Below are 26,226 nucleotides of genomic sequence, written 5' to 3' on the forward strand. Positions count from 1 at the left end.
ATATACATCAAATAAAGCTAGGAAGCTTTTGTTTTCTTTAATTACTAATAGCACAATATTTATTTATTACTAATAGCACAATAGAAGATGCAAAATTTATTTTAAATAAATTATTCTTTGGAAATTCCATCTTATTATTATAATATAGAAAGCCAGCTCATAGTTTTATGATGATGAAAAAATCTTAAGAGATCTAGTTTCGAATATTAAACCGTATAGTATTCGAATATTATTAAAATTGTATATGATATGCATTTCTACAATTTTTTGTTTTTCTCAATCATCATTAAAAAATTTAATTATTATCTGATTAATAATTCTCTATTACATTTATACTTGAATAAATAAATTTTATAAAACAAAAATTATAATTTTTAATTAGTTTTAATTTAAATTTTTGAGTTATATTTCTTGCAATCCTTGCACTGCTTCAGCTGAAAAACTGGTTCAGTGTAGGATCTAAGATCCGTAAGTTACTGAAGATTTCATGAGTTCAGAAAAATAGCACAAAACAATTTATAAGATGGATCTCATTTGTAAATTAATAAAAAGTATGATAAAATGTTTGTATAATATGAAATATCAACATATACTTTCATCATGTATTTATTGTTCAAAATCAGTTATGGACAGAGAAGAACAGAGATTTATACTAAAGATATATATACAATTAATAAATTTGGTAACTATAAAATGTATTTATAATAAAGTATTAAATTATTATATCAGACAGAATTTCTTTCATTTTTTTATTAATTTTTTTAGTTATGTAAATTCAACATCTATCGGTAATCAAAATTAAATTGTTTCCTTTCCCTTCAAAACAAATATTTAAATCAAGCAATTTTTCTACCGTAATTACCATAAAGACATCCCATAAATAACTGGCAAACATAGCTGATAAACAAAATAATCTCATTTAAGGTTTCAAAAAAGCACAAAAAATATTGATAGATGCTCTCTTTAAATCTCTGGTAATCCTAACTTAACTGACAAGCCCTTAATGACCAAGTGTTCGAATAAACTATTTTATCGCAACGAACTGGTTATACCACTGTTAACTACCTATTTATATCCGACCATGGTAATTCCTTCGTCAGTTTTAACAGTCCTGCAAGAAAAACCACAAATAAAATTCTTTTGTGGTGAAATGAAATTAGAATGATTATTTTGTGATGTAAATGTTTCAATTTCGTACGAAACTATTTTCTTTATTGTTATTTTGTTATTTTCAAAGGAAAAAAGGAAAACCAATCAATTTTACTTCCAAAATGAAAGTCATTATGCATGTCATGCTAAAGTTTGTGATTTATAGTCAGACAATTTTTGTCATTTTGTGCATGTATGTGTATGTATGGAAGTTCATATAGGGTCACTCGTAATACATTTCAATTTTTGAATAAATAAAAACCTTTCCCTTCTTTAATTATTCTTTTTTACAATTTATACTATTAGAAGCTTAAAATCCCTGGATTTCAAAATTACATCTTCTAAGTGTTTTTATTTCTATATAAACTAGTGCACTACTAGTAATTTTGAAAATGTCTTTAGCCATCGGCATATATTTCTTTGTAAACTGTTTAATCATATGCACAGTGAGGGAAAAACAGAGATTTGATTCTCATAGATACTAATGACAACCTCGTAGATTATAACGCAATCATTCTTGGTAATTAAAATTAACAGAAAATGTGTCATTTTGATTTTACGGAAGCAGAATCATTCCCTGTCGTCATGACAACAATATAAATAATAATTAGGTAGTTTATTTTTATAGCCTTTCCTTAAGAATATCATTAAATTTAAGAATGCTGCATTGTTTATTTATTATATTTTGCTCTATATTTTCTGCATTGTTCATTTTAACAATCCAAAAAGGTGTAATTCTAAAATGATGGAGAATTTAATGGAAAATTAAGAAACATAAAGTATTTTTCAAATTATTAAATTAAAAATTGGCCTTAAAACATATATTTCGTATCTTGTAATATTTTGAACTAATAGGAAATTAAAAATTAATATTAATTAATTAAGTTAGTACTATTCTCTTTTAGAAAATTCTAAATTTTCAACAATAGTTTTTTATTTGCATTTATTCCTATTCAAGATACAAAAATAAAAATAATTAAAAGGTCGAAGTTCTTTAGAGGATATTTTTCTATAGAGAGGATTCTATAGAGGAAAATTTTTGCGAAGAATATTTATGAATTTTTCTATGGTTTTACGCGACTTACTGGCATTAACCAAAATGACCGAAATTTCTGAAGACAATCACTCGAGACAATTTAGATATTGGTAAAAAATACCTATCTGATATTGGTTATTGGCGAAACCAAAGATACTAAGAGCTTATACAAAATAATCAAAGTAATTGCGACATGGCGTGTGCTCTAGTTTTGAAATTATTTTGCAAACCTGAATAATTTTATTACATGCATCGAGTTGTAGAAATAGATTGCAAAATTCTATAGAGACCCATCCTTTTTTGAAAAGAAAATGCAGTTAATTTTTTTCCATATAAAATATTCGATCTTAAAAATAACATAAACAATTTAGGGGGGAAAAAAACCTGAAGATGAACTATAATTTTGCCATTAACTTATTTAAAAGCTTTTTCAGGAACAAGTATTAGCTTTACTCTTTACAACCCAAATTAGGAATTGTTAGTAAAAAAACTTAAATGTTGAAAACAGATTAAAACACTTCGTGTTTGAAATTATAATTAATTAATTCCATCCAGATTAATCAATTAAAGTTATTCTTTCATTATTCAATGTTACTAGATTATGTTGTCTTTTAGAAACACGTCTGTTCAGTATTATTGCAACAGATGGTCTTTGTTCATTATTTAAAGCAGCAGCAGAGAAGTAACAATTATAGGGCATCGCTAGACTCAAAATGATTAAGCAAATTTTAATCGAACTTTCACAAAATAATTGAAATTGTTACTTCATTTCATACCTAGTCCCAAATTTGTCAAATTAATCGCTTAATTTATTAAAATTTTATCAGTAAATATTTTTTTGGCAAAATAGCAAATTATAGTTATTTAAAAGTCAATCAAGAATAATTTTAATGATGTAAATTAGTTTTTTTTATGTGACCATTAATAATGAAAAACGATTGTGCATAACCCTCTTTTTAATCACAAATTTTCAAAATATATTATATTTATCGCCTTCAAGTGTAAGGATTAAAGTAAATGATAGAATCTTGAAAGATAAATATCCTTTTTAATTTCCTTAAACATCATGGCATTTTTAATAGTTGATAACTCATTTATCCATGTAAGGAATACATGCATATCAAAAAGAGTGTTTTCAAATCTTCACAGTTTAAACCGATCAGTTGAACTCAATCTTTTAATATAATCAAATTTAATCTTCTTGGATGGCCAATCTTAAAGATTCTTTTTTTATAAAAAATGATGAATCTTGTGATTCATTCCTTTACATAATCGGGAAGTAGTTATCTTTAATAATCGTAATTGGAAAAGAGATTTTTCCGATAGAGAAATGGAGATTATTTTATTAATTTCAGTTGATGAATTAATTTAATTCAGTAACCTAGTTAGGATTCTTTGAGTTAAACTAGTTGTAAGGTTAAGTAAGGTTAATGGTAATATAGCCAATTTTCTGAAATCTTTAAATCTATTATTGAAAAACTTAATTCGACTTTTATATTCAAATATTCCAATTACAGCTAACTAATATGGAATCTTTCAATTTATTTATATTTATTATTTTATTTATTTATTTTAAATATATCGGTGAACTCTCAAAACATGTCCTTACACATGTTAAAAAAATTGCAGCTGAAGACTTGAATCACAATATTATTCTTTGTATCATTAATCAACTCCCGAATGTTTGTAGATTAGATGCCCGATTTTGGCGACATTTTAACTGCCAAGAATATTGATTATATTTAATTTTAGTTTTAACTTGAATAAAAATTAACTTTAACATTTAATAATGTAAAGTTACATTAAAAAGCAAATTATGCAAATATAAAACCGAAGTGTTGAGAACAAAGAATCATATTGATACAATTCTTACTTTCTTTAAAAAAGCACTGTTCAAAAATTAGGAATGAATAAAAAATATATATTCGATAATTTTGACAAAAAAAATCGACCTTTCAGCATAGCCTCGAATTGTGACTGATATTTAAACCATGGATTTACTTTTTCTGTTTATTGTGAAGAAATCTAATGTAGTCTCTCTAAAAAACAATCTATTGGAGTTAAGCTACATCATTAAAATTGCGTTCAAACACAATTATTTGCATCATTTAACAACCAATCACATGTTGTCTCACGCAGTAACTTCATTTTTATTCGTAAACTTTGATTATTCTGTTTTCACTTAACTGTTTCACTTATTCTGTTTCATAAAACTTAATGATTTTATAGTTATAATTATATAGCACGTCATTGTTATATTATACGAAAAATCAAAAACATAGTAAGAAGATTTAAGTTTAGTTTTAATATAGCCAATTAAAATTTTGTAGCCTGTCCTATACATTACTTAATATCTTATACAACTTTGTTATTAGATTCCACAAAAAAAAAAAAAAAAAAAAAAAAAAAAAGGTTCAATAAATTAAAAGGTAAAAGATTATGAGGACATTAACGAAGGATATAAGAAATTTATGAACAGATACTCCAGCTTTTAATTTCCAAAAATAAGGGGTTAAATATTTGTAATGAATATTTAATAAATTATCTAATGAAATATTAAATATTTGTTAGAATTTTATTACTACAAAACTATTTTTAACTATTAACAAAATTAAACAAACAAAACTAACAAAACTAAACAACAAACACTAACTAAACAAATTTTAACTACAAAAAGTAATGTTGCAAATACTGCATGACAAATATTTTTTAAGGTTAAAATTAAGAAATAAAGTGAAGTGAATAACGGAAATAAGTGAATACGACATAAATAAGTGATGGAAATAAGTGACGACAATAAACTGGTATCAATGAAAAAAAAAATTAGATTTTAAAATGGTCTAGATATTTTTAAAATTTATCATAAAAAATACTGAATTTTGTTTCATTTTTAATTAGCTTAACTTTTTAATTCGAGTTTCGAAAAAAATCTTTCCTAGGATCGTATTTTCATTGCCCAAATTATATTTGTGGCAAATCTTATAACTGTGGTCGATAGTCTGCCGTATAGTTCGCAAGCGTACAAACATTCACTTTTATTTTTGCTAATAGATATGGAGATTATAACAAAATAAATGCAGTTGTTGTTTATCTTTAAAAATTTTGCAAAACGCGTCAAAGTTTATTTGTTCTATTCAATTGTAATTGTTTCAAATCAATATATTTGTTAGAGGAAGAATAACAAAATATAACAATAAATGTTGTATCTGAATTTAAAAGTGATGTAAGCATATCAACACTGATAAGCAATTCACGCCGTTCAAAGTTCAATTTTTCCGGCCATAGATATTCAATCACATGAAAGAGTTAGGAACTGAAAAAAGCATTATCGTCTATAACACTTTTTTTTTCATGGTTTGTTGTTATTTCGCATTTATTTTGCGTAACTTAGAGCTTATATCTTTCAAAACAAACATAAAAGTATGAAGAGGTTGATATAACAAGTTTGTCGATACAATGGTTATCTCTATCGATAAAATTTTTTTATCTAAGTGTTGAAATGTTTTCAAGGTTTACAATTGGTGGGGTGATATTTATCAACATTAGAACTAAAAGCAAAAAGATTTTCAAAATCAATTTTTGATTGTTTATTTGATCATTTATATTGAAAGACGTGATTTTAGATATTTTTTTGTTGTTTTTTTTTATGTTACGACACTATTTATTTGAATTATTTTTTTGGAAAGTTAATTTTAAATTTGCTTCGTAATTCTGATTTTCATAAATTGTGAATTCCTCACTTAACTTTTCGACATAAATCAATGAAATTAATGATATCATCTTATCACTATATAAAATAATAAATGAAACAGTTAAAATATATATATAATTTGTTTCAATATATACCTTGGTAAAATTCTCATAAATTTTGGCTATTTTACTGTGATTGTACAAATTAATGATAAGCAAGCATAGTTTTTGTTTATATTCTTGCTGTTTGAAATTTTCTAGATTAATTTATAAACACGTATCTGATATCATTAATTTGCATGATCTGCTTCTTTGCAGCAGATGGTTTTATTATAACTCAGTACTTCATTTTTTACTATACCATTTTGTTACTCAAAGATATTCCAATAATGTGAATATATTCTCACTTTCTTATGAATCTCTGTCTAAAAAGTAAATCTGAAATTTATTATTAAGCTTTGCACAGAATTATAATTTAACTTTATAATCAATTATCATCATATTGATTAAAAATATTTAATATTAATTATTAAAAAATGACCAAGAATTTCGAAAGTTTGACCTCGTTAGTAGCATGCTAAAAATCTGCATATTCGTGGGATTCCCTTCTTTTTTTTTCTTGAATTAACTAGTTTTCTGAAGGAATTTGTTCGACCTCAATTTAACCCATTCTTTCGTTTTTTTTCTTTATAGTCACGATTACCTCCCAATACATATTGAGCAGATTCCAAAGAAGAAAAACATGGCTAAAATATTTAAGAAAAATTAACTAGAAGAAATTTATAAACGACTTTCGGAAGAAGCAATGTATTTTCGCATCCTTTTTTATTTTTAAAATAATATCAAAATTAAATTAAAAATTAGACAAAAAATCAGTAGAATGTGAGAAGGTTCTTTGAAATAAGAATTTTCTTTACATCCAAAAAAATTGTCAGTGAATGAATACGATAGAATAGAATTACTTTGAAATATTTAAATCTTATTAGAGGATTTAAACAAAATTAAATTTTAAAATTACAAGATTTCAAATTTTTTTTTATAGTGCAAAAGAATCGTATGCAGAAAGATTTTTTTTTTTTTTTGTAATATTTAGAATGTTTGAGAATATTTGCTTTTATCGCATCGCCTGAATTTGAAATAATTAAATCAAAAGAATTAAATAAAGCATTTAAATGAATATTATTCTGAAATATTCCCATAAGGAAGGTTCATTGATTAAAATGGCATAATAGATCTAATATTTAATATTAATAATGAATATATTCTTTTGATTGGAATATACGTGGCAAAATTTTCACGGAATTTTTACCAATTCAGGTGTACTATAGAACTAAAAATTTTATGAATTATTTTAATGTTTGGCATTGTTAAAATAACTGTAACGTCAAAAGAGATTACAACATTAGAAAGAAATATTTAAATTAATTTTTAAAATAGATTTGAAAAAATCATCCAGATGATAAACATGATTAAATGCTTTGCATAAGGAGTTTGAAAGTAAATAAAACTAAACCAATAAGTAAGAACCATGAAAAACTTTTAAACATTAACTTCCCTCCATATGAATAATTTACTTATTACTTGGGATTATTTAGTTAATTTAGTAGAAGTGAATTTAAGTTAGGTACTTTATATAGGTAAAATTTGTAATGGAGTTGGGTATCTGTGGTGTCTGAGTTGCTTTAATTTTTCTTTTAAAGCGTAATATATGGTACCTTATGTGTATATGTTTACGTGTTAACTTACAATACACTTATGTTAAGTCTGTAAAAACGCTTATTTATGTAAAAATGCCTTGTTCAGAATTGCAGATTTTACATTATTGGAGAAAAGAAATAAACACAGGGTAAAAAGAATTGGGAACGAATTGATTTGATAAACATATTATTAAACTTTAAGTAAAGTAACAATAAAATGTTTATTTCTGGTTTATCAGAGAGAAAAATGTAAATTAATAAGGATTTTTAGAATGCAAACTTTAAAGAAGTCATTAATAATTATAAATATATCTTTTAATATATTTTTCATATTACTATCATAAAAAGTTTTGAAGGTATTCTTGTTTTTCATATTACTATCATAAAAAGTTTTGAAGGTATTCTTGTTTTTCATATTACTGTCATAAAAAGTTTTTCTCTAATTTAATAGCTTTCTTGTTTATATTATTTTTTTATGTTATCTACTAAATAACATATTTAAATTTTCTGAAATCGATTAAATTTATCAAAATATGTTAATTATTCTAAACTATAAATAAAGTATTAAAAATATATATACACATTTCCAAAAACTATTCATAATTTTTTTTAAAATTATTTTAAAGTGAGTATATAAAAATCTTATCTTTATTTTACGAGAAATTTCAAGATAATCACAGCCTATAACAAAAATACAAATGCTTTCTCTTGACGACTATAGAAATTCTAAGAACATGTTTAAATTTCCTTTTTCGGCATTTTCAAAAATGCTGTTTTTGCATTTTTTTTATAGATTTTCGATTTATTTATATATCTTGTAATTAAAAAACAGCTGGCCTTGAAAAAATTTCCTTGAAAACTTATACAATGTATATATATATATATATATATATATATATATATATATATATATATATATATATATATATATATATATATATATATATATATATATATATATATATATATATATATATATAATCTTCTCGACCTTAAAACTACTGTTTGCTTAAATGTAATTTTCTTAAACAAAAAATGCTATTTTTGCAATTGTTTACAGACTTTAGATCCATTTATTCATCATATAATAAAAAAAATGTACTTGTAAAGGAATTTCTATCATAGAATATGGGTTATACAAATATTTTTCCTCGGGTCTGTAAAACTACTAAGAAAGTTTAAATATCTTTCAATAAATAAATGCTTTTTTGCAATTGTTTACAGACTTTAGATCCATTTATTCATCATGTAATAAAAAAAATGTACTTGTAAAGGAATTTCTATCTTACAATATGGCTTCCACAAATATTTTTTTTCGGGACTTTAAAACTGCTATGGAAGTTTAAACCTTTTTCAACAAATAAATACTTTTTTGCATTTGTTTTGGATTTTGATACATTAATTCATAACCTGATAAAAGAAAAGAAATTTGGGTAGTGAATTTCCGTTATACAACATAGATTGTACAAGTACTGTAAAACTGTTAAAAACATGTTTGCATTTATATTTTCGTTTAAAAGTGTTATTTTTTAATTGACATAAAAATCCTCCACACATTTATTTATTCGTCGATAGATAAAAAAATATTATCGAAAACGGTATTCCATTTTACAACATAAACTGCATATGGTGAGGCAAAATGTTTCAAAAGATGAAGTGAAGTTTATTCTTTCGTTGTGTATAGTTTAATCGAAGATCTTGAAAATTCTGCACATTATTCCATGATTTATTTAAGGTTAAAACTTATAGTTTCTAACTTATGTTTTACATGGTAAATTTGTCAATATTGCAAGGAACGCAATATTGACATTTTTTTTTTACATTCTTAATATATTTATCCTAATTAATTATAATATGATAAGTGCAACAAAAGGAAATCATACCAATCTCAAATAGCGCTAAAACTATTAATATCTGGAATTAAATTAGGCTAAATTCATTTATCTATGGCATTTGAAGACTGCATTGTGTATAGAATTTGTAGATTATTTATACTTAGGAGATAATATTGCAGAAGCAAGCCACCCATGCCCTATCATAGCAACTGGGTATTTAGTAATAATCATCATGACAGCTCTGAGGCGAGAACTGTGGTTTATCCCGCTATCAGAGAGGACGTGAACTCATTTCTATTCCTTATTTTATTCAACAGTGAAACGAGAACCAATCACCAAACCGAAAATTTCTCATTTTCATATTTGGTGTGTACCTTATTCAAGATCTCGGAGACAATACAGAGTAATTCTAAAATCATAGAGCAAATTTTAAAAATAAGTCATATACAATTCATTTTTATAATAAAAGATTGAAGCTCAAACGTAAAGAAGGGTAGTTTGTAAATGAAGCAAGCAAAAGAAAAGGACACTCCAGATAAAATGCACAACACATATTTAACGAAATGTAAAATTTCAATAAAACTGAAAAGAATCAGTAAGAACATTCAATGCATGCTAATTTCGGGCACTTATTTTAAGTTCTCTAAAGGTTTGTTGCTGTCATTGCATTCTAATAGTCACTTTATCCGCAGTCAGTTGAGGAAGCATTATAATGATGTTATTTTTGTAATTGTGTGTACCTGAACTTCCTTAAACGTTGCAACGTAATATATTGTATATATTTCTTGTTCTTAAATCATTATCAAAGGACCCAAGTAGCTGTTTGTCGTTGCATTTGTTACCTTATATTTTATTGTAAAATTCACATGCTTTTGTTTGCCCGACCTATTCTTAAAATTTCCTCACTGATTTTAAAATGAACCATATATAGTTCAAAAAAATCGAAACCCCAGCATTCTTTTACAAGTGTAAAGGCCTTAGAAATTCAAAGAATTGGAAAAGTGTGGTAGTCAGGCAATAATGGCGCATGTGAAACTCATTTATCAAATAGATCTTTACAACTAATGAAATAAGAGCATGAAAATATTCATTTAAATTTTCACCATTCTAATCTATTCATCGTTTCGAGTGCTTCTTTGATACCCCCATTCACAGAAGTTAAAATAGTAATTAATTCTTAAATAAAAAACAAAAAAACGTATTATTGTTGGCAATTAATTAATTCGAGACCATTTTCGAATTTTGAACATTTTGAAACATTTGAAGGAATTTTGAACATTTTGATATTTTTTTGGGGGATGGGACTGTGAAAAATCCTGTACTTCCAATATCAATTGACATGTGCATGGGGTGACAAATAAAAATCGGTGGTATGATCGATAGATGAATTTTTAAACACTTTTAGATTCTTTGGTCTATTTGATCAAATATATAAAGGGTGTCCCAAAATTAACGCAAGATTTGAATTTGCTTCCATTCGTGCAGTAAAATTTTGGCAAAAAAAAAAAAAGAAAAAAAAGAAAAGAAAAGAAAACATTTGACAGATGATAATTTAGGGTTAGTAAGATTGAAGCATTACATGATAAAACAAAGTGTTTTCATTGTTGAACAATATTTCAAAAATAATGAAAGTTTGGCAGCTACAGTTCGAAAATTTGAAAATTGGTCGCCTAGAGCGTGCGATTGAACACCACTGGATTTCTTTTAATTCGGTTATTTGAAGTCAAAGGTCTATTCCAACAAGATCATAAGAACGCGTGAATGAATTAAGAAATTCAACTCTGAATCAACGAAATTCAGCCACATTTATGCTAAACGGTCATGGAAAATTTCGGCAAATGGTGCGTATGTACTGCAAAGCCATGTAGGCCAATTGCCTTATGTGTTATTCCATATATAACCTAATCCTATGTACTTTACGATTCCATAAAACTAAAACATTTTAAAGAAAAAAAAACTGTTTTTTTTATTCAAATCTTGCGTTAACATATCGTATAACGCTCCGTTTTTACTAACCCTAAACTAACAGCTGTCAGATGTTTTTTAATAGGGTTGCCAACATTTTACTGCACGATTGGTGGCAAATTCAAATCTTGCGTTAATTTTGGGACACTCTTTATTTAATTATATTTCAAAGTGCATTAGAAACTAAAACTGATTTCTTTATGAATGGGTCTCGTTGCATATCTAGAACTAGTTATTACTTTGGGGATCAAGCATTGCTTCTTTATACCTGTCCAACTACCGATCATACTCAGTAATAACATCTACCAACACAAGGCAATTGTCTGTCTAGAAACAGCCACCTACTTGAAAGAGTGGGCCGCAAAAGGGTTGGGCAAGTAAGATTTCCAATAACGGAAGAGGCGTTTTGTGTGGGAATTTGGTTACAGCGAGTTGGCCGGTGTGATTGTCCTTGAAGAATGAGTGGAACCGTTTTCTTTTGCGCTGAAAGTTGCTTACACTCCAAGTCGGTTACTTCAAAACATATATATATATATATATATTTGTATTTATATTTTCTTGCTTTTTGTATTTCTGGCATTTTTTTGAGAAAGGGCGGTAAACGTCCTTGGTTTCGGTAAGGAGGTGAGAGTGAAGTGTTTTGTTACGCAGTTATAGGGATGAGGAACGAATAAATTCGGAAGGTCACGTACCAAGACTAACAATTTGTTGCATGACAGACACTGAGAAGTGATGCCAAATTTTTTAGCTAATGACGCATGACTCTTTACTTCACTCTTTTTATAAATTTGATTTGTATTTAAGAGTTTAAAAATAGATTTTTAATTGAGTCATTGTCGTTTTCGGGCACTAAAAAATGCTTATTTACTTAGCAGCAAATTCAACAGAAATTTCTTCGCATTCATGTTATCCATGTATCACGCCAAAATTATAATTAAAGAATAAATAATTTTAGCAACAATAATTGTTTATTTAATTTAAGTAATTTATGTTTATCTCTGTATATATTATATATACATTATTATTATTATTATTACTTGTCGAAACCACTAAGGTAATTCGAAAATTCCAAGAATGGCAAAATGAAAGTTTTTGCACTTGTTTATTGCATGTTATTTATAAATTTATCTAAAATTATTCAAATGAATTTAGAATATTTAAATTTTAAGGTTAGTTTATCAGATTATGGGGAAATATGAGGATTATTTTCGTGTTAATTGTAATTAATTTAACATAAAAACAAGTCAGTATTCTTATTCAACGATGTTACAAAAATTTCATTTTAGAAAATTAGAAAAATAATAACTTCTGAATTAACACCATGTTAGCTGAAAATTTTAATAAAAATTATATTTTAGTATAGTGAAGATAATCCAGAAATACTAAAATTTAATAATCCTAATCTTTAGTAAAATAAGAATATCCCATTAATGCATAAAATTAAAGCGAATGAAAAGAAAAATGTTATTTTTTTGTATACTAGTGGATTAATTAAGCACATACAAGAACAATTTAGAGTTTAATAACGTTACTCCGCTTAATGCTGAAAATTTCTATCGATTACATTTTTGTCTTGCTTTTAAGTTTATATTAAATAAACTAATACTTAATAAGTTAACTAATTTATTTATTTTACTTTTTCTGGAAGAAAAAAAAATTTAATAATTCAAAAACATACAACTAAAACTCAAACGACTTTCATTTTCAAATTCAAAACCCACACTTAAAATCAAAATAACTGATTTTATTTAAATTATTTTTAACATAAAATTTCAACGATTTTGAAAGTAAATGCGTTTTATAGATATTTTTATAGTGCACAATTATACAGAAAATTATGTAAGATGAAAATTAAACTTTTCTCGTAATTTTATCTAAAATGTTTTTACCGATTGACTTTAAATATGGCATCGTTTAGAATTCTATTTATTGGATCTCTTTGTTCTCTTTTTAAATGTAAAACAGCTCAAATAAATGGAAATTTAAATTATCTGCGATGTGTTTATAATTAAATGTTCGATTTATTTCAACTTTTACATTACGACATAAGTAAAACAATATTTCGACATTTGACAATTGAGATAAATAATTTTTATTCATTATTTTTTTAACGCAATATTCGCTATTTTCTTTGAAATTTCATGTACTTGAAGCTAAATATTCCAATAACAAAGTTGTTATGATAGAAAAACAATAGGTTATATTTCAAGCAGCTGTCACTTTTGCATAAAATAGTAATCAATAAACACATTTTTGCGGTTTAAAAATAAATCAACCTCATCAAACACTTTTTTTTAATGTATCTCTAGAATTATAAATGAATTAACATGAATGTATTGATTTCTTATGCTATTAATACATTTGGCACTCAAAGTTTACTTGAACTGAAATCGTAAACAATGATTTTTTAACACGGATTCGTTATACAGTGTCTTTAGTAAAGTTCTAAAGTCCTATATTAAACTTCTGTAATTGTTTAAAGCGATATGATTTCCAGAAATTAAAAAAAAGTTCTTTCCATAAAATAGTTTTTGTATTTTTTATCAGAATTATGGATATATGGAACTCTAACTGTGCGAAGAAAATTCTTAATTTTTAATTTCTTTATTTTCTTCAAACAGTCAGTAAATTTGTAGATTTTTTTTTATATTTAAAAAATTTAATTTAGTTATTTTGTGAATATACGAAAATTAGCAATATCTACCAATTGCTTTCCGAATTTCAAGAATATTTTCTTATCAAGACTGCTTTGAAATTAATTTTAATAGTCCTCGATTAGCGACACTTATCTCTCAGAACATTTTTTATCTTATCGAATAACTGGAGTTTTCCAGATCCTTTCAGAAGTTTCCAAAACAATATATGAATTAAAAAAATAAAATCTAATATGTTCTTCGAATTATATTAGATAAAAGTAAGAATATAGATCGAATAAGTATATTAGATTGAAGTAAGATAAAAACTAAGATCACTTTCTTTTGTCAGAAACTCTTTTTTATCATTAGAGAAGTAAAAATTATTTTCTTTGTAAGTAAAGGATTACAACTTCTACATTGAAAGATTGGCATTTGTCACTATTTTAAAACCAAGAATCCAATAATTTTAATTTTATCTATAACTCAGTTTTAGATGCTGGATAGGTGGTGCAAATGAATTTTTACCTTTTATTTATAGATTTTTTTTTTTTACTATGGATAAATACTAATAATTGGATTCGTATCAGGTTCATAATCTTGATAACAATTAACTTTCTATTTAAACAAAAAGAAACAATTTCAAATCATGATTGAGTATTTAATAAAATTTCTTGCACTCAAAACAATCACTAGCTACAAATTGCTATTGCCTTAGAAAGATTTTAAAATAAAAATTTAATGATTTACAGTCATTTAATTCTAAAAGATTTCGAATTATAATACTTATTCCCCTCCAACTTTAGTTTATTGTTTGAAATTTAAATTTTTCTTCGAACATTTTTATGATTTTAAAAATTGGAATCGATAATATCATACAAACTTAAGATTTATAAAATTTTCTGATAAAGGAAAAATTTTAAATGTCATGTGTTGTAAACGGATGTTTTTTTTTATATTATTATACAAAATTATAAATTAGATTTTAAATTATAACATTAGAAATTTGTTTCCTTTTTTATTACATCAAATAAGTTTTATAATCATCTTTTAATTATTTTTACATTTTATTTTATTGAAAATTGATATGGTATAATTCATTTTAACAACTTTCTTTTTCAATGTGATGATTTTGGAAGCTTTTTTTTTTTTCCTTCGGCAATTTTAGTTTATGAACATATTTTGTAAACTGTTGCAAATTTTCTTTATTTTAGCGTAAGTAGAATAAAGTAACCAATGGATGAAAGCTAAATTTAAAACTATAAAAGGCAATGTTGTTTACTGATTAACGTCAAAAGGAAAATGTTTTGAACTTATCACTTAATTTGCAGAAATTTTTCAAATACTACCTGTAAAAAAAAATTAATAAACACAACAATCCTCTAAATGACGCTTAAAACTTCTGTAAAATCACCCAGATTTTCATCAAATCCATTAAAAACTTAAGGTTCGGGGCATTTAATTTGATGTTTACTGATTATTGTCAAAAAGGAAATGTTTTGAACTTATCACCTGATTTGCAGAAATTTTTCAAATGCTACCTGTAAATGTAATAAACACAATAATCCTTTAAATGACGTTTAAAACGTCTATAAAATCACCCGGATTTTAATTAAATCCATTAAAAACTTATGACTCGCCGTGTTTAATTTATGTATTACCAGTCACTTGTTTAATCCAATTCTGTTATTAATTGGCTGACCTCGAACGCATGAACTGGATAAAACGCATTTCCTTATTCGTTTATTCGCTTGTTAACATAGACGGTTGACAGCAATTTTTTTTTACCGTACACAGGAACATCTTCAGACATGCATTCCAACCTATGCGTTTCAGACATCCCGTTGTCTCTTCCCGCAGTTGGTGGTGCCACTGAAGGTCTGATTAGGCATGCTATATTACTGAACTTCAGGGGTGCTCAAGATGAATTTCTATTTATTCACGGTGGGGGGAGGGTTAGGTGAAATAACTGAACCGCGGGTTGTTTGAGGTCAGTCAGGAGACAGCATGTAGATTAAAAAGTTGTTTTTTGTTTCCTGTATCCCTGCAGATTGATGAAAATTACATGTAAGCAACTACTTAGTAAACACTTTCATCAATTCCATGAGCTAAATCTATTTTCCTTGGAAGAGATTTGCTTTCTTATGCACGGAATCACACACATTGATGACAGCTGTTTTCAATACGCAATTCACTCCCTTATTGGTTTCGAGTTAAAAATATTTAAAATTTCAAGAAATGATTCGTTTTGTTAGATTAATGTCTGTTTAGTGACAGAAATAATCGAAATCCCAAGAAACGGTTTGATTTATTACATGAAAGTCTTAGTTGAAAGCTTAAACCACAGACTAATAATACCTTGCTTCTGGAATTTGGTTGTGGCTAGATGCAGTTTTGGTTGCTGAACTCGCAGCAATATGCAATTAATTTTTTAGCTCCCATTTTTCATTAACTTACAGCTGTGATATGATAAATGAATACTGTTTTTATATATATTTTAGAAACTTTTCGAAGGAAAATGAAGGACGAACCTTCCTTCTTTGACCATGAAGATTATAACAATCTTCTTATATCTGCTTAGTTAAAAAAAAAAAAAAAAAAAAACACTTTTGCTTAATTTGATTATAAGCAAAAATAAGTATCTTGAAAAATGACACGAGTTCACCTTAAACAGAATAATTAATATGGCGCAATTTCCAAATAATTAATATGGTATATTCTCTATTTGATGATAAAAATTATTGACTAATCGCCTTTGATAAAGGAAAATTCTTTGAAATTTGAATTATCTCATCCTACAGAATTCAAGCTTCTGTAGGATGAGATAATTACTAACTTCTGCAATTATATTTTTTAAATATGTTTCAGATTTTTCAGTTTGAACCAAGTAGTAAGCTTTGAACTATAAAACTTTGTTAATTTAGTTTTTCTATTTAATTTACTATATGCCAACTGTCATAATGGTTCAAAAAGCTATTAAACTTCATTAATTTAGGTTTATTATTTAATTTACTATATGCCAACTGTCATAATGGTTCAAAAAGCTTTTGTAATTTAGGTTTACTATTTTATTTACTATATGCCAACTGTCATAATGGTTCAAAATAGCTATTATTTACAATATAACACGGAACTAAACATACAAATTCAAGGATATACAGGTGCGAAATCTTCAGCTGAATTTCAGAAGTATCTTCAGCTAAATTTCAATGGCAGAGAATATTATTTAATTACATGACTTAAATTAAGTATGAATATGTTGAAGTTGTTTCTGTTAACTTAACTCAGGGTAAATTGTCTTTTAAAATTAACTTATTGAAGATATTGTTTTTATGATTAAGACCAAATATTTATCAAGACGCGGATTAATATAACATTGTAATACGTGAAAAAACTCCGCGATTTGTTAATATTTTCAAGTCGCATCAAACCTTAACAGCATCACAAGCTGATATAAACTGCAAGCGACGTATTATTAAACTTGGATCTTCAAATCCATTAATAAAACATCAACAATGTCTGAAATTAAAATTTAGATAGGTTATATTTATTACAACTTTATTACAAAACTCTGTGCTCGTAAAAAATGAATTATACTTCTTTCTATTCGTACAACATGAAATTTTAGGAAAACTAATCACAGCTACTTATTTGTCATTTCATATTTACGTCACATACTACGCATTTCATGTCAACCTCAAATTGGGAATAACTCGTAATCGTGTGAAAATTTCGTCAGTGGAAAACAGGAAAATAACTCAGCAACAAACCTTTCTAAGGAGGAATCTTCAGCAATTTGGCATTTATTTATATACTCACAATAGATGATAAATCTTGCTTAGGAACTCCAGCTGTTGCACACGGAATAACTAAGGACAGTGCCAGAAAATATTGCGATGTCTTGTTTTATTTTATAGTACCTTTAAATTTCGTATGCAGTAGTTTTATTTGAATAAAATTTTCCCCAGATTGATGAATTGCTCTGTATTCTGAAAATTACTAATCGTTTCCAATTTTTCCATCATTATTATGTAGTACTATACAGAAATAGTGTAATAACCCTTTATAGGAAAGCAAGAAAAAAAAGAAGAAGAAATTGAAAATCTGAAAAAGGTTTTTTGTTAGGGCTTGTTAATTCAAAATCGTCTTCATCCGAATTTCAGAGCTTTGTGTCTTGGTTGAATTCGAATTTTTTTTTGTTACAATTTAATAATTATTTGCATCTAATTGCTTATTAAACGCTATGATAACTCAGCTTAATGTCATTTTCGGCACTTGATAGATTGATCTCTTATATGATTAATCTAATATAATCGCTCTAAAGAGACTTGCGCTTCTATCTACTCGATAAAGTATAGTCAGTATATTACTAAAAGTGAAAAACGTTTTAAAAAAGGAACAGTTCTTGCTATTTAAAAATATTATCACTATAATAAAAATTCACATATATCAATGTATCGTACAATATATACTGATCATATATTGATGTGCACAATTTTTTTTTCTATCTCAAAGATTATATTTTAAGACAAGAACACATTAATCGGTTTTTCTTTTTCTATAGATTTGATCACTTTCAGCAGTGCTCCGATAATATATTAGCAGGACATTTGGTAATCTAAAATAAAATTAATTCATATTAGCATTATTACCTTTCAAATTATTGAAAATATGTTCAGAGATTAAATTGTTACTAAGCAGATTCTTATTTATTAGAACTGACATAGTTTAAATTGATATATAAACTGTTCAAAACACCTAACGAAAACTTCAAAACTGTCTATCAATGTCATTAGCATTGTTCAATAATCCCAGCTGACTACACACCAATTATATAGATATCAAGTTTCAACTCATTAACTAATAAAAGAGAGGGTTGCGAGACAGTTTAACCTCAAATTAGCTACTCTCATCCCGCCCAAAGACATATGGAAAAACTGAAGGATCAGAAAGCCATGACAATATTGGTGAAAACTATGATAGAATCCTAAAGCCGCGGTCCCACGACCGGAGGATCTTCACAGATGTGGTCATAAAACTGTCACCCTTCCTTCGTGGTGCCACCCCCGTCTGTGGCAGCAGACCCACGACCGGAGAAATCTTCAGACGGCACGCGTTCCCCTTTCGACCGCTCAAAACCCTCAGTTTCTTTGACTCCCTTCCCCCCCCCATAGCCCAAACAAATTTTCCGGTTCTAATAAGCCGTAAAATTTGTTTGCGCTATGGGGGGGGAGGGGTCAAAGAAACTGAGGGTTTTGAGCGGTCGAAAGGGGAACGCGTGCCGTCTGAAGATTTCTCCGGTCGTGGGTCTGCTGCCACAGACGGGGGTGGCACCACGAAGGAAGGATGACAGTTTTATGACCACATCTGTGAAGATCATCCGGCCGTTGGACCGCGGCTTAAGAGCCATCACCTATCACTATACAGTACCTCCCGTGGGAGACATGCCCTGTCATAGACAACGGATAGTCAAACTCACACTAGTATTATACACATCAAGATGTGGGAACCAACCACCACACAGGAAGCTTTTTATTCTCTTATATTAGATGCCTCTTGGTGGGACAGGCAATTTAGGTAAAGAAGGGGAGTTTGGGTAAATAAGAGAAGTTTGTAAGGAATATAGTGTTTCCTAATTGGAGACATATTTTACAAGCAAGTTTACAACACTATCATTCGTAGTGACATTACATTTCTGTACATTCTTAGAGTATCAACCTTAACTGTGTAGCTATTGTAACTTTATAATAATTTCTTTTATAGATAATTAATGAACTGTGCTACATGTATACTTTAAAATTTCTAACTTTACTAAACTTTACTTCTTTAACTAAATTTCCTCAAAATTCTTTCTGTTGTTAGGTAATAAACTGCACGCGTACATTGATGCTGGATCGCCGGATCCTGAGAAATATGAGTTCATTTGGTTTTGAGACGGTATTTGTATAGTAAAATTTTGTCTTTAATTGCAAAATTTCCATTTTAAAATATTTGATTCATATAACCGTGTATATCTCAATTTTGGTTAAAACGAAAATCATTTTTTTTTCGAGTGATATTTTTAAAAAGCAGATAAGAATTTATTTTTTTTTTCAATCGTCACATAACTTAGCTTTCTGTTATAATTGATATTTTCACTGATAAAACCGACTTCTTTTATTTTCAGTAAATCAAACAACAGAAAAATTCCCAAACGTTAATTTCAAAATAAAGATCTTGGCTGAAAAATAAATTTGTTCTTCAGCTATAATTTGATAACTCATAAAATTACTTTATTCTCTTCTTACTTCTGATATTTGTATGCATTTTCAGGTATTTTTAATTCTGAACAATAAATCAAAAATTGCTTGCTACTTTTTATATAAGCATGGCAGTGCGAATGAAAACTTTTCTAAATGAATAAAGGAAAATAATCGGCAAATTCCAGTCTTGTAGATGAAATTCCATTTTCTTTTTCCGGAAAAGGTTATATCAATTTTCTTCCAATTTTAACTCTTTTGTAGAAAATCAAAAATATTTTCATCTTGTTTTATTTTAAAAATGAATGGAAAGAAGTATCAAAAGAATGAAAAGTGGCACTTGAGAGAAATAAGCCATACGATTTAAAAGTGGTAAATTGCTGCCTTCCAGCTGAAATTTCATTTTCCTATTCGGTATATTTTTGTATCAGTTTTTATCCAATTTAAAATCTTAACAGCTAGCCACAAAATTCCTGCTTCCTTTTATAATAGAATGAATGAAAAGAAGTGCTAAAAGAATAAAAGGTGGCACTTAAAGAAAACAAGCCATATGAACTGAAAGTGGCAAATGCCCGCCTTCCAGTTGAAATTTCATTTTCTTATTCGGGACCACGCTTCTTTTTACTTGTTCTTCCAACCTGTGTGACGTCATGATCGAAACCAGATGGTACTTTCCTTCAGTTATTTTCACTTCAGTAGTCGAGAGCGAGCGACCACAGGTTTCGGTCACAGTGAAAGCCACGAAACCGGTCAAACAAACATTGTCGCGAGTGAAGGCTTTACTCAACACCTGTAAGTGAATGAAACTTCTCATTTGGATTTAATTCTAATAATTCAAAAGGAAAAAAAAAATTAAAATGGAACTTCGCAAATTGTAATTCTATTTTGAAAAGGTATGTTTTATGCTGATTTTTTAAAATTTAATTTATAGTTGTAAAATTAATCTTTTTTTTTTGTTTGTGTATACAAATAATTTTGAATAAAAGTATACTTCATCATTGATTTTTTTAAACACTGAAAATTATTTGATTTGCTTTTATTTATAATTATTTAAATTTAAATCTTTTTAATTATTTAAAATAAATCAACTTCCAATATATTCATAATTTTTTAATGAATTTATTTAAAAAAATAATAATTGAAAAGTAGAAAAAAATTTAAGATTAAAATATAATTTTTTATGTACCTTATATTTAAATTTTTTTTATTCTTTTATATCAGTTTAAAAGAAAAGGTTTAAATTGTGCGATTTTATTTATTATTTTCCATGAAATATTTTAATGTTACTTTAATGCTCCTTTTACCTTTCGTTTTGTATTTATTGAAATTTTTTTTTCAAACTTATTTAATTTTAAACTTGATTTCATTGTATCATAAGATAAACGCCAATTTGATAAAAAAGATAACCTAAATTGTCCTTATCTTAAAATTTCAAATGAATCAACATTTTTTTCCCCCTGATTTTCGCAATTTTAAGATAACAAATGATTAAAACGAAAAAATATATAGAGATAGTAGATCAGATTAAAAAAAATTATTGATATTTTATCGTTTTTAAAAGCATTGCATCAAAAGGACTTGCTGAGCAAAATAAATCTAATATATAAAAAAAAAATTGAGTAATCATTCTCATACATTATGAAAATGTATTAAATAATATTTATTACATATATATTGCTCATTTTAATATTTTGTTTATTTTAAACTTTGTATGAAATTTGTTTAAAGTGTTAATTAATTAACATAAAAAAATCATATTTCTTGAAAAATGTAAAATAAAAAATTGTTTACAATTGATATAATTATTGCAGTTTAAACGCATACAATGTCATTTTTAATTGATTGATTTTTTTTTTCAATTTTGTTGATATTTAGAAAGTATCAGGTTAACAAAAGTTCAGAAAGTCAAATCGTTTAATAATCAATATGATTATAATAATTATCATGACAATAACTTTCTTGCATTTATTTTATATTTTAAAAGCAATGTAATTCTTGGATTTTTTGCATAATCATTTTCTTTTACAATAAAACCTTTTCACATTTTAAATTCATCATTTAGAAATTCGTTAACAAAATGCTCGTGGTTTTGATCTATGGATAAGAAATCACAAATAACATAAATTATTCATTTACCATTGTCTAACAGGTATTTAATTTAAAAAACATTTATTTCAGCCCATAATTTTATTTATGAAATAAATTGACACAATGAAGTTCTTTGAATGCAAAGGTCATTTTAATATATATTCCTTTATTTAAAGTATTCGAAAATATTTTGATCCGTTTTAGCATTTGGCGAAAACATTTTCAATTATTATTGCAATCAATTCAATGCGTTTTTTCTGGGTTATCAAATGTGAAAACATAAATAGAAGTAAAATAATAAATGCATTTAGAATGAATTAAATATTTTTTCTAAGTAGCTCCAAAAGATATTATTGGTTTTATATTTAGAATATTTATCCTCCAGCTAAACGATAACAGTAATTTATTATCATATTTTAAAGAAGATAATTCATATAGTATAATGTAGAGGAATTCTATAACACGGCTATTCTATTAATGTTTATAAAATAAAAGTTATTCTACATAGTCATCGAAAAAAAATTAAATTTCCCATTGAGAAATGTAATTCAAGCTAAATATAACACAATCATAAGCGAAAAATGGTTTTTCTCAAGCGAAAGGAAACAAACAGAATAATTCTTTTAATCATATTATTCACAAAAAAATAAAATGAATATTCTAGGTTGTGTAAAAAAAATTATTCTAATTCTATAAATTTATTTATTAAAAATCCCAAATTAAAAAAAAATTCATTAGTAAGTCTTACGCTTTTAATTTAACGATTTTTCTGAATTTTTAGTGTTCTTAATCAAAAACACTTATTCATTTCTAAATAGTCTTTAAATTTTTTTTTAATTTGAATTTTTTAATCTAAGTTTTTTTTAATTCAGAGTAAAACAATATATTTTCTCAATACTTTTTAACTTCCTTCTATAGGAAATATACATCGTAAAAAAAAAAAAAAAATGGATCTCGAGATCTGATAAATTTTCTAATTTTAGCCCCCTCTGAGTGAAAAAAAAAAAAAATTGGAACTATGTTCAATCTGTTTTTTGGTTAGTAAGTAGAATCCTCAAAACGTAATGAATTAGATGAATACGATTTAATGTAATATTTTGAAAAAGAATTGTTGTCAAATTTCAAGCCAAATCCGCTTGAGAAACCATTGTCTGTCAATCAGTCTTTTCTAGTGTGTATGAGCACGATAACTCAAATGAGCAATGAACTAGATGAATAAGATTTGGTATTTCGGTTTGATATCAGAATTGTAAAATTGTTCCAACTTTAGAATAAAATCGGTTAATGGAAAAGGCGCAAATGCTTCTAGGATACATGCCTGTGCCACGAATCTGAAGCAAACAACACCATACTGTGTTAATATATAAGAAAGAGCGAATACTTCCACTAATTTATTCCACGTCCCGCTAAAAAACCACATGGCATAGATTGAAAATCATTTCTGTAAAATGTCGCTAAATTAGTTAAGTAGAATATTCTTTAAGTTTGGGCATTTTACCATATGCAGGAAATAAGCCCATATATGAAACATGTAATAAATCGAAAAAATGAACGATTCGCCTTACCTACAAAAGGTTTGCTTAGATTAAGCAAAGACCAAGATTCTTTTCACGTTAAAATTTGATTTTCTCTCGAGACTTCGTGAAATAAATTATTTTAAACAATCCCAAAGAAACAGAAAGGTGTCAAATCTTTTATTAAGTGAAAGAATAAAATCTTTCATCTTCCACTCATGTTCCTTGTCATGGGGAACTTTCGCCTTTTACGACCGCACTTACCTTTCCGAACATAACGAAACTCTGTGCTTCAGGGTAAAGATCTTTCCTTCCCGGAGAAGTCTGAAATTCTAGAATCGCTCTGCCCTAATTTTGGATAACACGAACTTTCACTAAAAGAAGCCTCTACTAGGAAGCGAAATCTAGACCTGTATCGAATGAAGTATAACACACGTAATTCTGTGTATTCTTTTTGAATAGAAAATGCAACAAATTTGTTACGAAATTTTTATTCTTTACAGAAGTCGTTACATTAAATAGTAATAAATCTCGTTTCCTACGCGGAATGAGAATTCATGGAAGGAAATTTCCCAAAATATTACCAGCGAAAAATAAACTAAGATAATAAGCATGAATTTATTACTTGGAGCCTTAAGCAAACCTTCTTTAAGGGAAAGTGAATTAGTAGAATGAAAATGACAAAGACATGAAGAGCCAGAGGAAGTATTCACTTTCTCATATGCTTCTATTATATGGGACATTTTGTGTTTGGTTTAAATTTTATACTGAAGAAATCAAGTATGTATTTGGGATCCAATGTTTGGTTCCAATGTTCTTTTCGATCTATTGGATCCAATGTTTGGTATAGATTTACAAATTTATCTTTAAATCCAAACATCAAATTTTATTTTTCTGTTTGCTGCGTTTTTATGTCGCCGCGCTCCGACGCATATACATAGATGACAAAAAAAGTCAATGTATTTGGTCCAGAATTTGACATTAATCTACAATTCCTGTTATACAATCATCTGGAAACATTTATCTGTTTCCCTTGTTACGTTTGTTAACCGTCAAGTAAAGATGCATTCTTATGGACACTAAACAAAAAAAAACTTACCAGATTTTGTCTAAATTTTGTTGCAAACCCAGAATTTGATGTTAAAAACTATATATTAAATTTCACCTGCCTTGCCCTTAACGTTTATTAACCAGTTTATCATAAACTTTCTTCGCAGACAGGCAGATGGACAGACTTAATACAAAAATGGCATTCGTTTGCAAAGAAATCTAAACTGCACAAATTCTGGATTGTAAAAATCTAAACTATAAAAGATTTCGAGGTCGAATTTTGTAGACGATTACAGTGCTTTCTCTTTGTACTCGTCATATATTATGTAGAACAAATACAAGATATGCAGATTAGAATGAATGCAGTATAAAATTGCAAGTAGATTAATTTAAAAACTCAATAAGAAAAAGATTTATTTTTTAATGTAGAAATGAAATTCTGTCCTTTATAATCAGTAAATTCTAGTAATAAATCATTTCTAATCTAAACAATGTACATCACTCTTTTCTAATCCATTTACATTTGATAATTTAACAGTCGGCAAACAAATTAGCCATTAAACCTATTTCTTTTCGCTTGATTTGTGTTTTTAATTCAAGGATTACATTCTTTATAGAAAGTTAATTATCTTTTGCATAAAACTTATTCAAATTTTTAAAAAATGAATAGATTATTAGACTAAAACAATAAATTAAATTTAGTAGAACAGGTTACTGCTTTAATTCTTTTCTTGCATTTTAACATCGCATACTATGAATAAGCATAAATTCTAAAGATTATAAATGAATTAACGAAAAGATTTCGTCAATACTGCGAAATATCTCGTCCACCACTAGCCGCATCTAACAAATTTACTGTTCATCCATTTAGTAGTTAGTTAGTTTTACTTTTAATGCCGTAGATAGTCAACATTCAACCTACTGACATAAGGAATGTTCCATATAATAAACAAAAGTGATTATTGTTTTTTTTAAAATTATTTAGTATCGATGTCAGTATTAATTACACGATTTATGCAAACTGCGACCGATAAATGAAATAAAACAAATGTTTTATAAATTCATATATTTTAAAGTATCTCAGAAGTCTATTTAAATGCAATACATTTAAATAGACTTAGATGCTGAAAATAATGCAATACATTAGATGCTGAAAATAATGGCCCTAACATTATTTTACTCATTTCATTGAAATATGGAAATTTACACGTGATTCTTATTATTTATTCATAAAAGCAGTAAAACTTATTATTCAGTACACACTTAGTAAGTGATAAATTGACATACACAGCATGTCTTGTTGCAATTAAACATCTCTGGCACTTATCCA

The 26,226-nt window shown here is 26.9% G+C and overlaps 1 protein-coding gene across 7 annotated transcripts in view; it reads left to right on the plus strand.

Annotated features, from left to right (window-relative positions):
• LOC129981530 (uncharacterized) overlaps positions 1 to 26,226 on the plus strand; it is a 227,116-nt gene that overhangs the window by 137,216 nt on the left and 63,674 nt on the right. Inside the window, exon 1 of one of the 7 annotated variants that reach the window (XM_056092391.1) lies at positions 20,843 to 21,137. The exons of 5 other annotated variants lie outside the window; for them this stretch is intronic. The gene's annotated coding sequence lies outside the window, so the exon portion shown is untranslated. Of the gene's footprint in view, positions 1 to 20,842; positions 21,138 to 26,226 lie in introns of those variants that run through there. One more of the 7 variants, XM_056092392.1, reaches the window with a different exon arrangement.

The sequence above is a fragment of the Argiope bruennichi genome, chromosome 8 (assembly GCF_947563725.1).
Source record: "Argiope bruennichi chromosome 8, qqArgBrue1.1, whole genome shotgun sequence".
Lineage (NCBI taxonomy): Eukaryota > Metazoa > Arthropoda > Arachnida > Araneae > Araneidae > Argiope > Argiope bruennichi.